At 40.8% G+C, this 14,886-nt stretch overlaps 1 protein-coding gene across 4 annotated transcripts in view; it reads left to right on the top strand.

Annotated features, from left to right (window-relative positions):
- Nucleotides 1-14,886, top strand: part of UBE2D1 (ubiquitin conjugating enzyme E2 D1) — a 55,793-nt gene that overhangs the window by 15,237 nt on the left and 25,670 nt on the right. The window lies entirely within an intron of this gene.

Raw genomic sequence — 14,886 nt, 5'->3', positions numbered from 1 at the left:
ACCCAGGCCCCCCCCCCCCCCCGAAAAAAAAATCCACCCGCAGTGTCCCTGTGAAATGATCGGATTTGTGAGTTCAGCTGTTGTGCAGTTTTATTTCCTGTTAGGTGGTTTTGTTTTCCATGTATGTCACCTCCAAGTGCTATAGTCTGGGGAAAGCTTGACCTCTTGATACTGTGGAATGTCCATAAGCTGGTCCTCAAAGGTAATTGGTACAGACTTACCAAGGGAGGTTTCAGGCTGGTTTTTTATGTGACAGTGGGAGCTGCAGCAGCACCCCTCTTTTCTGCAGCTCTGAAGCAGAATAAGCCTAGGAGTTTTTGGGAGCAGTGTGTGTGTATGTGTGAAGCACGTCAGTATCAGGCTGGGTATACGTTACCTACCATGTGGGAGAGCTGTGCCATGTCCCCTTTGTGTGGCAACTTGAGAAGGAGCATTACTGCAGCACTTTCATGCCAATAGAGTAGTATGAATCGAGTGGACCAACACAGAGTATTTATAAATGCGATGAGTGGACTCCTCCTACATCAGCCAACTTGCTGTTTTGGATGAAGTACTCACTGTAATTACGAATTTTTTTGTTTGTATGTAGTTTGATGTAAGGGTATATAATTTTTGTTTTCCCCTTCATGCATGTGTTTAAAACTTATTGCACCACAAGAACAATGAGAAGGTAGAACAAATTTTGAGTCCAGTGGCATCTTTTAAGACCAACAAAACTTTATCCAAGGTATGAGCTTTCGTGCTTCCTCAGATCTGTTGTATTTGAGGAAGTGTGCCTGCACACACCTTGAATAAACTTTTATTGGACTTAAAGGTGCCACTGGGCTCAAAATTTGTTCTGCTGCTTCAGACCAACACGGTTGCCCACCTGCATCTATCTGATTAGAAGGTAGTTTATTCCCAATTGCTTCTGCTAATTCCAACATTCATTTCTGCTAATATTGTGCTGCTTTATTTTATGGTCTTGAGAGATCACTTGTCTATTGCTCAGTCTTAACTGGAATGATCTGCTTTCGAACTTGCTCAGTAGTCTAAAAAAAGAAAGTGAGAGGTGGATTCAGTTGTTGGAATTTGTTGTCCTCCTCAAATGAGGTGAGCAGTGTTCATAGTGAGAAGGTGAGGAACTGAACAGCTAAAGTCTTGCCAAACTAGGTCTCAGCAGCAACAGCTGCCAGCAGTGCATGATGCTTAATGCAACTTCTTGTGTGAAGTTGGACAACAAAACCTATGAAAACACCACTTCAAACATTTGGGTTGACCTGGCATGACCGAAGGCTTGGTTAGGGTTGCGATGACAATTCAGTCTCTAGCTTGTGTCTTTGATGCAAGTTAATGTCTCATTCTGACAGAGGTTCACTTTGAGGTGTCACATTCTGTTGCTTTGACTTTTTAACATCACTGGGAGCAGTTAACTAAAATGCTGGAAACATAGACACATGGGCAGAAGCCTTGGTTTTGCTTTGCTAAAACTCCAGAACAGAGCATGGAAGACAAAATGACTTCTGTCCTTATTCCATGATGCAAGGACAGTGGTTTTTGTTGACCTTTCCTCCTAGGATGTGGGTCACGCCCTGCATCCAAGAAGGGAAGATCTCTGATCTGAAGAGCATTGCTATAGGAGAGTGCCCAGCACTGTGTGGGCGGCTGCACCAACTTTATTCTCTCCTAAGGGCTCCCTTCTCCTGGATGCAAGGCAGGCTTCCAGCTCAGTTTTTGCAATTGCACTAGCCCAGGAACTCAAAGGAGTTCTCATGTGGATCTGAAGTTGTTGAAAATTGACAGGGTCTGCTCCATCCAGAAGCTGTGGTTCCATCTCGTAGCTCAACCAGAACAGCAATCTGCTCCGTCCCTAATTTTAGCCAGTTTTCTGCAGATGTAAAAAGACACTTAAATGTCAATAACAAAAACTCTCAGACTTTTCTGATGGCCAAAATCTGTTCTGTACTAAAAGCAGGGCTTGGTCACATCTCATAGTTATGGGCCAGGGTCTGATGATAGAGATGGTACCTCATTGCGCCATACACATGCTGTGCATGTGCAGGTATTTTTGATCCATGACACAAGATTGTGATAGATATAGGAGTGGTCGTTGTATTAACTGCATTCATGCATCTTGGTCAGCAGCTTTAGTGCAGAAATCTCATATCCAGAAAAGAAATTTGTCAGAGCCTAGAAGTTGCAACAAACACCAAAGTGAAATTGGAACGTGTTTAAAGCATAGGGTCTGGAATGTGTTTACACCCCAGTCTCCCACCAACTAAAGACTCAGGTTGGTTACATAAGAATTTGAAATACATTTGAAATCCTGTATACATTTTTTTTAGTTTGCTTTAGAAAAGAACTGTCAGGATTTTGATCACCCATGCAGTTCTGATTGTCATATCCCAGTTAAGTCGTATAGTCTAGCTTCCCCTACTGGCCATTAGCTGTATCTGCAAGTATCTTTGAACATGAAATTGGGATTTGTAAAGAAGCAAGTAAATACCATCACAGTGGCAGAAATTACAAGTGCCCAGAAGTCAACATTTTCACTATGTGTTGTTTCAAAGTGATCCACAAAGCTTTCCAACAGGGAACTTCTAAGGATCTTCTGAGAGACCATGGTTTTGTAATTAGCACAATGTCTCTGTTTATTTATCAAACTAGTACTTGGTCAGGTATGTTTGACTGGTCAACAGACAACCGACAAACTACAACTGCAGCCTGACTAGCTGGTTGGCCAGTCTGTTGATCTGCTCTGCTAGCCTTGAACTTGGTCATGTGAAGTTATTTAATGTGGATCTTTTCTGATGCAGCTTCCCACTCTGGCACCTTTCTTGTTCAGCCTTAGAGAGCGAATATACTTAGCATGCAGCAGCAGTGGAAAAAGCAGACTCTATCCTGGGATGGGCATGGATGGCTTAAGGAATTACATGGATTCATCCAGGAGAGGCTCACCAGTGGCTCGTAGCCTGTTGGTTGGCCTTTGGCAAATGGCCCTCTGCTGCAGTTTCCTCTTACAGTTCACTGTACTTGCCTTCCTTGCAGGATTGGTGTAAGAAACCAATGTTCACAGAGCTAGTAACTAGGATGTAAGCTGGCAATCAGTCCATTGGACCTATTGGTGAAGAAATCAAAGGAGAAAGAAACCCCACCTTTACCAGAGGAGAGGCAATCAAAAGGATAGCCAGGTCACCTTTCCCTGTCATCCCAGCAAGTGTGGGTGGGGGCGGGGATAGGTTAAATATTCTCTGGACCTGAAAGGGAAGGTCTCACTTCCTGGACTCTCTTGCATTGCCTCTCATCTCTGGACTTAAATTGGCTGGCATGAAAAACTTCCTTGGGCCCCATTTTGACCATGTATAGCCATACAATGGGAAGAAACCAGAACCTCAAACTCAAGGTAATGGAATTTCTCTGGAAACATGTAGTTCCTAAGAATTGTGCCTGTACCATTAGATACACCAGATAGGGACGAGTTTAGTCACGGCACAATAACAGTAGTTTGCCGTTTTGTTTTCCATCTTTTGCCCAGTCTTGTTGCTTATAAGTTTTGAGTGTGTTCATGATTCCTTTATTGTAACTTTAGAACTTGAATGCTAGAAGGCTGATTCAGCAGTGCTCTTCTTAAGTTCTTAACTGGGCAGAAAGCAGAATACTGTACCTAGCTTCCACTACTCTGTGCTGAATTTCTCTGTTAAACAATAATCAGGGCACTGTCAGCCATAGTGTATTTTCACCCTTTAAAATGGTTCTCATATTTGTTCTGGTTTTTAACAGGTGGAGTCTGGTTCTTAGGTTAGCTTTAAGAAGAAGCTTATGTGAGTGGGGAAGATAATAGCTGATTGTGTTTTCACTGTGATTTAGTAGGGCACTTGAGACTTATTTATTTGCATTGTTAAAATCTGCCTTTTTCTCACTGAGACTCAGGGTGGATTGCCCAGTGTAAGTCAACATGGTCAGCAGGATGGTACATCCAGTAAACAATACAATAGAGTTTGGATTGCAGAAACCTGAAAACAAGCTGGAACTGACTAATAATGCTGTAAATTTGTACTAAATTTGACTTCCTTTAATTTTTAAAGTGTTATTTGACATTACACTTTTAAAATTATTAATTATAGACTTTGGCTAATTGATTGGTTGAAAGCCAACGTGGTATAGTGGCTAAGAGCAGTAGACTCTAATCTGGAGGACTGGGCTTGATTCCCCACTCCCCCTCCACATGAAGCCTGCTGGGGGACCTCAGACAGTCGCAGTTCTCTCAGTACTCTCTCAGCCCCACCTGCCTCACAAGGGGCCTGTTGTGGGGAGGTGAAGGGAAGGCCATTGTAAACCGCTTTTCAACTTCTTAAGGTGGAGAAAAATGGAATATTAAAACCCACTCTTCTTACGCTTTGTACTGGGAATCACCAAAAATCTCTGCATGTACATTCTTAGTTGTTGTCTGAGGTACAAGTGAAAAGATTACACGAACAGGATGGTGTTTGAAGTTTACCCTGCATGTCAAAGAGACCACTTTTTTTTTGTTTTTAATTTTAAAATTGAAATGAAAGTCATCTTGCTGCTTTGAGCAGAGCAAGTGCTTTAAGGGGAAGCTACAAAGAAGCTCCTGCTATGTGTGTAGTTGACCCCAAGCTGCTCATAGGTTTTGGCTGGATTGTGTGGTGACCAATGCAGTTGAATTCTAATAGAGAATTCTGTCTGCCACCCCCTACAAAAGATAAGAAAACATGGTGGTCTGCAGAGAAGCATGCCTGATAGTGTCCATCAATATAGTCAGGCTCAAGAACCATTAAGACTAATTTATTTAATTACAAAGTCAAGGTACATGTGTAAGATGGATAAAAAATTTTTCCCGAGGGCTGCAACCAGTGGTGTGCATTTTCAGGGAACATGAGATTTGAACCATTTTCTGTTTCCAATTTAAATATTTTGAAAAATGTTAGCAAAAAGAGGCAAATACACCTGGGCGATGTACAAGCACTGAGATTTGTCCATGCTTCACGTTTAGTCCATCTGTGACTGATTTGAAGCACAAGAACCCTGACCACTGTAAATAGAGTGTGTTTACTAATGTGTGGTAGAAAAATTTTCCATGAAAAAGTACAACATTTTGGGGGGGAAATTCCACCTCACATTAGTGGCTGCAATTTAAAAAGAAGTGCAGACCTGTACTGTTCCCTCTGTTCATTACAGGGGCAAACTTAAATCTCAGATCTTTAGAAATAAAAGGAAGGAGATACTAAAATGAATGCTGGATGACAGATTATCAGGTTCAAAACATACAGTAGGTTTTTAAAAAATTGTTTTCTATTACCCTGGCGATATGGGAGCTGCTGCCCCACCTGTCATGTTGCAGGAATAGCGTAGTTCCTCCACATGCCAGTATTATCCCAGTTTTCGGAAGATAGACACTGGTTGGAGGAGCACATGTAGTGCGGACCCCCTCCTGCTTCCTGTGGCTTCTCGTATTTCCCCAGGGGTGAGGGGAGGAATGTCAGTTCAGTGGATTTAGGTAAGTAGGAAATCAGCTCAAATGTGCTCTTGTTGCCGATCTCCAAAGCTAGTGAGAAATTACTGCAAACCAGCCACATCAGTGGTGAAGCACTAATGAAGTGTGCAGTAAAATGTGATTGTAAAAGATGGGTAATTTAGGGAGAGGTTATGAAATGAATGCAAAGCCATTTGGAGATTTATTGAAGCCTGTTGGCTTACAGAAACGTGGGCTACACACATGGATCCCTACTCATCGTAGATGAAATTATGTTGTAATGTTACGGTCAAATTGACATGCTGTGTTCATTAATGCTGAGCTGGAAGTAATATAATAATTACTGCACAACAAGCACCCCTTCCAGCTGGTGCTTAGAAAGCTTTACCATTTGAATGCAATATTGAGGCCTACAAACATTAATAAAATAAAATAATGTTGTACACGTTTTTAATAAGGGTATTCTGGGTCCTTAACATGGAGGGCCCAGTAGACCTACCAAAGCAGAGGTGTTGTTGACTGCCAGCTTAAGGTCAGTGGTGGGATTAGTAAAAGTAGGTAGTAGCGGAGCAAAGTGGAATCCTAGAAGCAACTTCAGTGTCAAGGGCATTCCCAGAAACGCAGTTATCTGCCACCCTAAAGCAGAACTCAACAAATCCCAGGTTGCTGTGGCCGCCTAGAGGTGTCATGGTGGCGGCTGGTATTTTCAGCAGTTATTTTAATATGGTATGTCTCAGCTGTTCTCAGTGGAAATAGAAAAGGTTTTTCCTCTAGTGAAAAAGAGGATAAACAGTCCCCTTTGGCCACCTAAAAGGCTTGTGTTTGGAATCGTAGCAATTGCATGGGCAAAAGCCGTGAGGAATGAGGACTGGTGGCATCTGGAAGATACCATCCTATGTGCTTGGTTTTGCAGTTCTCAAAATCATGAATTTGTATCTACAGAGAACTTGCCTCTTTTTGATAGTAAAAATTTTTTTGAGTAAACACAGAGTTGAGAAAGAGATCTCAACCTTATGGTTCCTCTGCAAAAGCCATGTATACGGAATCAACATCCTATCTCTTTAAGTGCTAAGTTTCAGGAAGTTCATTGAATAGAAGATTGAGGTATAACAGGTCAGGATAAGAAGGAGATGTTAAAAGCTCAGTAATTGAGCATCTACTTGGCATGCAGAAGGTCCAGGTTCAATCCCTGGCATCTCCAGTTATTAAAAGCACCAGGCTGCTGGTGTTAAAGACCTCAGCTTGAGCCCTTTGGCAGTTGCTGCCATTTTGAGTAGATAATATTGACATTGGTGGACTAAGGGTTCGATTCAGTATAAGGCAGCTTCATTTATTAGTGTAAGGAGGGAGAGACAAGAAAAAAGTGAAACTTTTTGAGCAAAATACTTCAGAAGCCTTTGAGATCTTTGAGTGTAGCCTCATAGATGTTTAAGCAAATACAAGCATGCATGTGTTATATCCTGTTCTTGTTTTAGCTAAATAAAACAATTTACATGCTTTTTGTTACTGATTGTGTTTATTCTCCCTCCAGTAAAGTACAGAAGAAAAGTTATCAGAATACAAATGATTACCCTGTTCAGCTGGAGATAGATAATTCTGAAATAAATGCAAGGTGAACTATTTCAAATGGTTAATAACTAATCTATCATTAGGTTTCTCTAATAATAGTTGTAAAACTAACTTGAGAAGTTACTGTTCTAAAAATGAAACAGTCATCTGAGTTGTAAAAATTAAGGGCAGCAAGAATGACCCTATATGCAGGAAATCATGATTTAAATCAAATCCACCCTGCTTTATACCATTCAGTGGTGGTAGATGAATTCATTTCATAACCAGTTGCTTTTTTTTTTTACTAGCTCTAATATTCAAGTGAGTGGAGATTTTAAAGAAATAATACAATTATGAGAAATTGTGAAGACATTAGATTTTGCCTTTTGTTGTGGTGGTGATGACAACTAGGGTTTATATTAACCTGTTAGCTTTTATAACATTAAGAATAATTGTGAAGAGGTTAAAATTAGGTTTTGTGGTAACAATAGACATTCTGACAATAGTTAGAAATGCAAAACACTGCATGTTGGAAAATGAACCTGGCTCCTAAATTTTTGGGCTGGCTCCTGCAGCCAAAGAAAATTTGTCAAGGCCCTCAAGTAGAGGTGGATGAACTCCCTTCAGCTAGATTCAGAACTGAATGAGTAATTCTGTTGCGTGTTTTTCTCCTTCTATGTAGAATCACCATCATTAATATAGACAGTTGTCATGGTGATTCCCACTGTCATTGCTTGTTCTTTCTCTGTTACACTCACACTTTTTTCCAGGCGCCACTCTGTTGCACGTTCTCTGGAGTGTGGAGATGATCTTTGTGTTACTGTCTTGTAATCGATGCAGTGTGTAATCTTCCCTGGAACCTCTGGGCAGTGTAGCAACAAGTACTGCAATTCAGGTGTTTTTTTAATTAAAAAAAAAAGATGTTTATTGGCGCTATTTGAGAATTAGCATCATTTCTCGTTGAAGGGTTGTCAAGGAGAAAATTGTAATTTGAGAGAGTGTGGAGTTTGTAGCTAGAGTTAACTGTGACTGGAGTGTAGCTTTGCTAGGAGGAGGGTTGTACAAATTGCTCCCTGGGAATTGAATGCAGGATTAATGGATTTGCTGCTGAAGAACAATGTGAAGATGAGGGAATAGTTGTATGGCTCCATGAAATAATAATACAAGTCAGCCCATTTTTTAAAAAAAGAAGTAATGAAAGGAACATCCATTTATCATGAAGAGTAGGAGGAGATGGAGTCATGGCGAGAGCAGAAACTACTCATAAGGGGATAAAATCTAGGAGATGGTTGATCTTCAGTGGTGCAGTACCTACCAACCTGTGAATTTTCTGTTGTAATTCCACACACTTCTGAATGTGGAAGAGGAATGAATGAGCTAATGTAATGTAACATAGAACCACACCTAGAATGTAAAATGAGATTCTGCCTGTGAACTTGAATGTGGTTGTAGACTGACAGCACTTGTTTGAATGCTCTGGGGAATTTTGGGGCAAGCTCTGAGAAGGTCCTGAGCCTTGGGAGAGAAGTTTCCCATCCTGTTAACCTTGGTTTTGTGGACACTTTTCATTTGCTGTGCTGCCTAGGGAGGCCAGGCCAGGAAACAATGGAGGGCAGCACTATTTCTAATGATGTATTAAATGACATTCAGTTCACAGACCATCCAAACATTACAAGCTATGCTGATTTGTATTCCAACTCTGGTAATACAAAAAACTGGTCACATTGCTAACCTAAAAGCAACCATTGTAAAGAGTGGAAAGTGAATGTGATCTAACGAAAATGCCCACACTTTAGGCTTCGCAGGCTCTCTGCATCAGCACCTTTCCTACCTGCTTGGCTGCTGAGGAATCTGTCTTGGAGAGGATTCTGGGCCCTGTTTAAGGGTGCATTGTTACTATAGCATTAGATAATTCCTGTGTATACTATACTGTAAGTATATACCGTACTTATTTAAATGTGACTAGCTCCTAAACAATCAATACCCTGTTTATCTGAAAGGAAGACTAGCTTTCCCACCCTGCTAGCTATAGAGGAAAAAGAAGGGTCTGTCATTGCACATAAGTTACCATCATATACAGTAATTAACTTTAGTATATAACTTTTTAGGAGGTTCATCTTACATTCAGGATAAACATTGAAGAGGAATGAATGAGCTAATTGAAGAGTTCAGTATTACAATGTTGAACTTGGTATCTGATACGCCTATTGTTGTATGAGACAGTTTCTGTCCAAATAGGCACCCGCCTCATTTCTTTACAACAAATCCCTGTGTTCAGCTTTTATTTTTTCCCTGCCTCTGACTGAAAAAAGATATATACATTTGCTTAATAAGCTGCAGTCCTTTGCAGAACACTCCCTTTTTTTGTATTGTTTGTATTTTTAATTTTGCTTGTAGAAAACAAAGCTGTTTACACTTCTGAGTTCATAAATATGCTGTGAAATTGCATATGCTATTATGAATTATTCATTTTACATTAAAGCATTGAAATTCATTTAGATAAAATAACGTGTATTTCTATGTTGGGGATGGGGGAAGAGCTGTGTTTTGAAATGGCTTCAGATTGTCCAGAAACGACACATCTCGCTCTTAGTGCTGCCTGGCAGGATTTTGTAATTTGGCAACCCTGTACTTCATCTCATTGTAATTCTCAAGAGCTACTTTACTCCGGGAGCACAGCTGAGCTACACAAGTGTGTTTGAAAGACAGAAACATTCCTGCTGTGCTGAAGGAGCTGGGCCAATTGACAGCTGGTACGGTGCGTTCTGCAATCTGTTGGATGTTGGTTGGGGATAACCGTGTTTACATCCCTGCTCAGCTGTGATGGCCACCAGGTGACTTTCGGGCAACTTGCCTCTTCTCAGCTTAATGTACCTTAGGTATTGCGAAGCAAAAAAATGAGAGAGCAGTGTCTCAGCTATTCTTGACAAAGGATAAGGCACGGACTTCATGTATAGCTGTAGCTCCCCAGGGGTAATTTGTAGAAAAAGAGGTGCCAGAGCTCATTGGCACAACTCATTTGCATAATTCATTTGCATATGCCACACACTCTTGACATCACCAGAAGGTGGTCTAAATTATATCATCTCAGCATGTACCTTAAAATGTTTCTTGAATTATAATTGTCATAATAAAACTTTACTCCCATCATACTTTTTAAATTACTTTCTCCTTTGTAGCCACAGTGGCATAATTATTTCCATCTGTCTGCTCTATATGTTTTTTGTTATTTCCCCATATTTTTATGGGGGAAAATATTAGAAAGTTTGTCAGATCTTAGAGTTCAGCAGAATTCTCACAGGGGATTTGGACAGTGGAGCCCCGAAGCAAGTATTTGGGGGGGCGGGGTGGTAAGAAAGAAAGTACAATAAAATTTAGAAGTTCTGAAGCTCCTGCCCAAAATGAGGCCTTTCACTCCCTACAGACATCTTAGTGTTGATTAGTGCACATTTGTGTCTACTGTCTAAGGAAACATTGGTGGAATACTGATCCAACCCAGCTGCCACACAAAGGTCAGAACTGTTGTTTAGTTCACGTGATTCCAGAAGCTAGACTGAAATTTGATAGCAAATATACTACAGGATGCCATAACTGGGTGGCAAGTTAACCAAACTGAAAATATGAGGGTTGAAATACTCATTGTTCAGAATAATCAAGAAGCTTTCCAAACCTGCATGAAGATCTTCGTATTGGAACCCCATTGGGTTTTGGAATTTGCCTTACTTGAGCCAGGTAAAATCCTGCCAGGCAGCACATCTCATGCCTGTTTCTGATGTGCTTCTTGAGTGCTGAAAACAGTGTACAGGCAACCCTAGTCAAGATGTTCCATCCCTAAGATTAATAACTCTGAGGAGTGCTCCTTTTTAAAAACAGCTGGGGGACATTGTAAAGTACACTAAGCTCAAATGCCTGCTGAGATTAATATTTCTAATAACATACATGTCTAACATGAAGTGCCTTCTGAAAAGTAAAGCTCCAAAGTAACAAGGGATGTTAATCTTCCTTACTGGTCTTTGTGTAAGGTTGCTTCATTACAGTAACAGATTTTTCCATGTGTTAAACGACTCCTTGGGGAATGCACTCAAAGACTGGATTGCAGACTTTCTCTCTACGATAGCTGTATATGAGGCTGATTCTCAGAAACTGAGGTTCTCTATTGCAATTATTCATCTGCTTTGTTTAATGATCTGGCTCCATTTAGGAAAGCCATTATTTAAAATAGTGAGCTAGTAGGTGAGAAAAAGGCATGCTGAGACTACGCAGAAGCCCTGTGCAGCTAACAGTTAATGGCCCTATGAGGTAATTGCTGATGAAATGGTCTTGTCAGCTAGTGAATGCACTGGAGCACCAATGCATTTGGGTTCTTGACACTAGGCAGAGCTATGTTAATGCTTGCCAGCTTTGCAAAAAACCCCAGCTTGCTACCTTTAGAAGACTCTAATGGCATTCAGGCAGTAAGGCTCTCTCTGTGCTTTATGTGCTTTTGACAGTTGTCTCCTGGACTGGTTTCTGCTTGCTTTTGTAACAGCACAGGTGGTTGTGTATCTGACAGCAGAGTCTTGGATTTAGATTAGGACTGCGTGGAAGCTCCTGCTTATCCAGGTTAACGCTTCCTTTCAAAGAAGGCAGTCTGAGAAAGAGTGTGAGTAGGCACGAAAGAGGGAGTAGGCACGATAGTCTTCTTGCAACAAAAATGAACAGGAGTCTTCCAGCCCTCTTTAAAGCAAAGGGGCTTTTAGCACAATTTTTGTGGACTGGATCCCACACTCAGAGGTATGCGTGGGGTCCTTGCTAAGGGAAAGTACACAAGATGAGAAGAGACGTTGTAAGCAGGGCCATGAAATGCAGGAAGTACAGGGTACGATTAATTATGAGTCAAGATCTCAATAGAAGTAACTGGTGATAACCAAACTTGGGAAATGAAGTTTTTTTCTTTAAAAATTACCTCATTTATAGTCCACCTTTCTCACTTGGACTCAAGGTGGATTACACAGGGTGAGTCAATAGTGACCTGTTGATTGTACCCATAATGGCTTAGGACTGCCAGGTCTTAAGTAAAGTTAGGGAAAAGATATATGGTATGGGTTTCTTCCTGCACGCTGGGCAGCCATTCAGTCATAACGTTTAGCATTTATATAGTGTATCTTGTTGTACACCTTGAGAGGTCTCTTGGTCTGCATGTGTGTGGCCACCATGGATGAAAGGTTTGGGTTGTGCATGGGTATCTTGTGGCTGGGAATCAGATGTGCTAAATGTACATCAGAAAGCTGCAAAAAAAAAGTTTTAGAAGTGCAGAGACTGTAAGGGTTTCTTGAGACAGAAATTGTTAAAGATTTTTTTTAAAGCAGGGTTGAAGTACCATCTTAAGTATTGAGCAAAGACTGGATATTGTGTTCTTTTCTCTCCATGCCCTGCCCTTCCCTTCCCTCTTGGGACCAGCAACACATTGAATGTGTTTTTACGGCATGAAATTAAAAATGTTCTGTCATACTGTGTCAGCTGGTCCTGAGTGCCACTGTATTGAGGTGTTGGGTTGTCCAACAAATCTCTGGGTGCTTGGTAAAGGGTGTCGTTATTAGGGTGCTAATTTTAACCTCTGCAGGCTCTATTTGTAGCTTGGCAAGTCAGTGAATCATTCACCCAGTTCATCTGGAGAACTGCTGTCTCAGACTTGATAGGCAGTATGCCTCATTTACATTTCTACTGAAACTACCATTTTTATCCCTTTATCAGTGTTGCAGTTATGAGTGCTTCAGTTGTAAGCAGTTTTTCCTAACAGCCATAAAGGAATTCACAATGTTTTGCACATACCTGAAATTTTACTTGGGACTATGTGGAAAAATTCCTTTCAGCTGTTCTTATCAGGTATATGAGGAGAGATTTGAATCCTTCATGCTTGGAAGATATCTGAAAAATATTTGGAAAGTGTTCCGCATGCCAGAGGAAACTTGATTCAAGCTGTTTCTAAGCCTCACTTTGGATTCTGAAGTGGGAAAGGATCCTGATCTTTTCCTCCCCCCCCCCCCCCAGTCTGGTAGGCACAACTGAGTGACATCTGTCTCAGTGTTTATGCATTCCCAAGCTTTATATTTTTATATGGTTTTTGCCTAGTTGGAAAAATGTAATGTTCAGTTGATTTAAAAAGTAGTATTATTGACAGTTCATAGCTGCATTTTCTTGCATAAGTCATAATCTTCTGAAATGTCACATTTGCTCTATAGAATAAATGTGCTGTAGTTAATACTTTGACTCATCAAATAGCTTACTTCTTAAGCTTCACAACTGGGTATTTCAAATTAGTCTTCCCTCCCTCCCTCTCATGTCAAGAGCTGGAAGCCAGTAGTACTAGATGAAAAGCATCCAGTATTGGATATCACATTGTTGCACTACAGCAGTGCAGCAGTCTGGCAGTGGCATTTTCAGTGTGGACAAGACAGCCCAATTGCAAATGATTGTTGTAGCAACCAGTGCAACTTCTAATGATCTGGGGATGCCGCCTACTAATAAAGTGAGTAGCTTTTGTCAGTTACTTAAGCAGCACCCATGGGACCATTCACAAAGGGGGAGGTTTTTACTTACCTTGGGACCTCCAGGCTATGTGAATGTTTTTACCTCTTTGCCCCAAAACTGAGGCGTAAACCCTGAAAAGAAGTTAGAATGGGGATATTATAAATAAAAATATTGGCTTCATTTACAGTCCATTGGGACTTAAGGTAGCTAAAATATCAGAACTATTAAGGTAGTCAATAAGTGAATTACAAAGTATGATCAAAACATTTGAATGCAATAGCAAAGATACATGTGTCTTCCTCTCATATTGCTTTGGAATCCTGGCATCAGGAGAGCAGAGCGCAAACTCACTTTGTCTTTGACAGGCTGAATGGAAGTGAGCACCTTTCTTTCAGCTCCAGCTTGATAAGACAACTTTTCCATGGGGCTGAGTGTTAAGGGCAGGTTGCCATTTTCCATTAAAGGAACATCTGGTTGATAAATTACAGTGAGTGGGTGTGCAATTCATGTGTACCTGATTTTTCTTTTTTCCTTGCTCTCAAATCGCAACCAACTTATGGTGACCCTATAGGGTTTTCAAGGCAAGAGACATTCAGAGGTGGTTTGCCATTACCTGCCTCTGTAGCAACCCTACTAGTTCTTGGTAGTCTCCCATCCAAGTACCAGCCAGCGCAGACCCTGTTTAGCTTTTGAGATCTGATGAGATTGGGCTTCATAGCAGACTGTCTATCAGGAGGACAGCAAAATGAGGACACCTTGAACAAGGTTTTGTTTTTGCATTCTTCAAAGACCACTGCACATCAGCAGCAAGTGTGCCTTCATTCCAGCCTCATGAAGCCTGAGTGTTCTTATTGCTCTTCAGAAAGAACGTGATGCTGTGGGCAACTGAGTGTGGAAATTATAATTATAATAATAATAATAAATAATAAATTTTTATTTATATCCCGCCCTCCCTGCCAAGGCAGGCTCAGGGCGGCTTACAAGACATGATAGATATACCATGATATAACAATAAAATACAATTAATACAATAAAATACAGTTAAATACAGGTTTGTAAATTTAAGTTAAATAAATAATTTAAAACTGATATAAATTAATGGTGCTACAGTTCTAGTACATATATAAAGATGGCTGGATATCATTGCCAAGATTCCATCTTAGAAGGCAAGTTGGAAGAGGGCGGTTTTACAAGCCCTATGGAACTGATTAAGATCCCGCAGGGCCCACACCTCCTCTGGCAGCTGGTTCCACCATTGGGGAAAATAATGGGAAGGACCTGCTCAATTTTCTAAGACTTTTTTCCCAAACTCCCCCCACCGTGGCCCGGTTATTTTGACACTTTTCCTTCGTGGC

Source organism: Heteronotia binoei, chromosome 6, assembly GCF_032191835.1.
Source record: "Heteronotia binoei isolate CCM8104 ecotype False Entrance Well chromosome 6, APGP_CSIRO_Hbin_v1, whole genome shotgun sequence".
NCBI lineage: Eukaryota > Metazoa > Chordata > Lepidosauria > Squamata > Gekkonidae > Heteronotia > Heteronotia binoei.
This window is presented reverse-complemented; position numbering and strand designations above follow the sequence as displayed.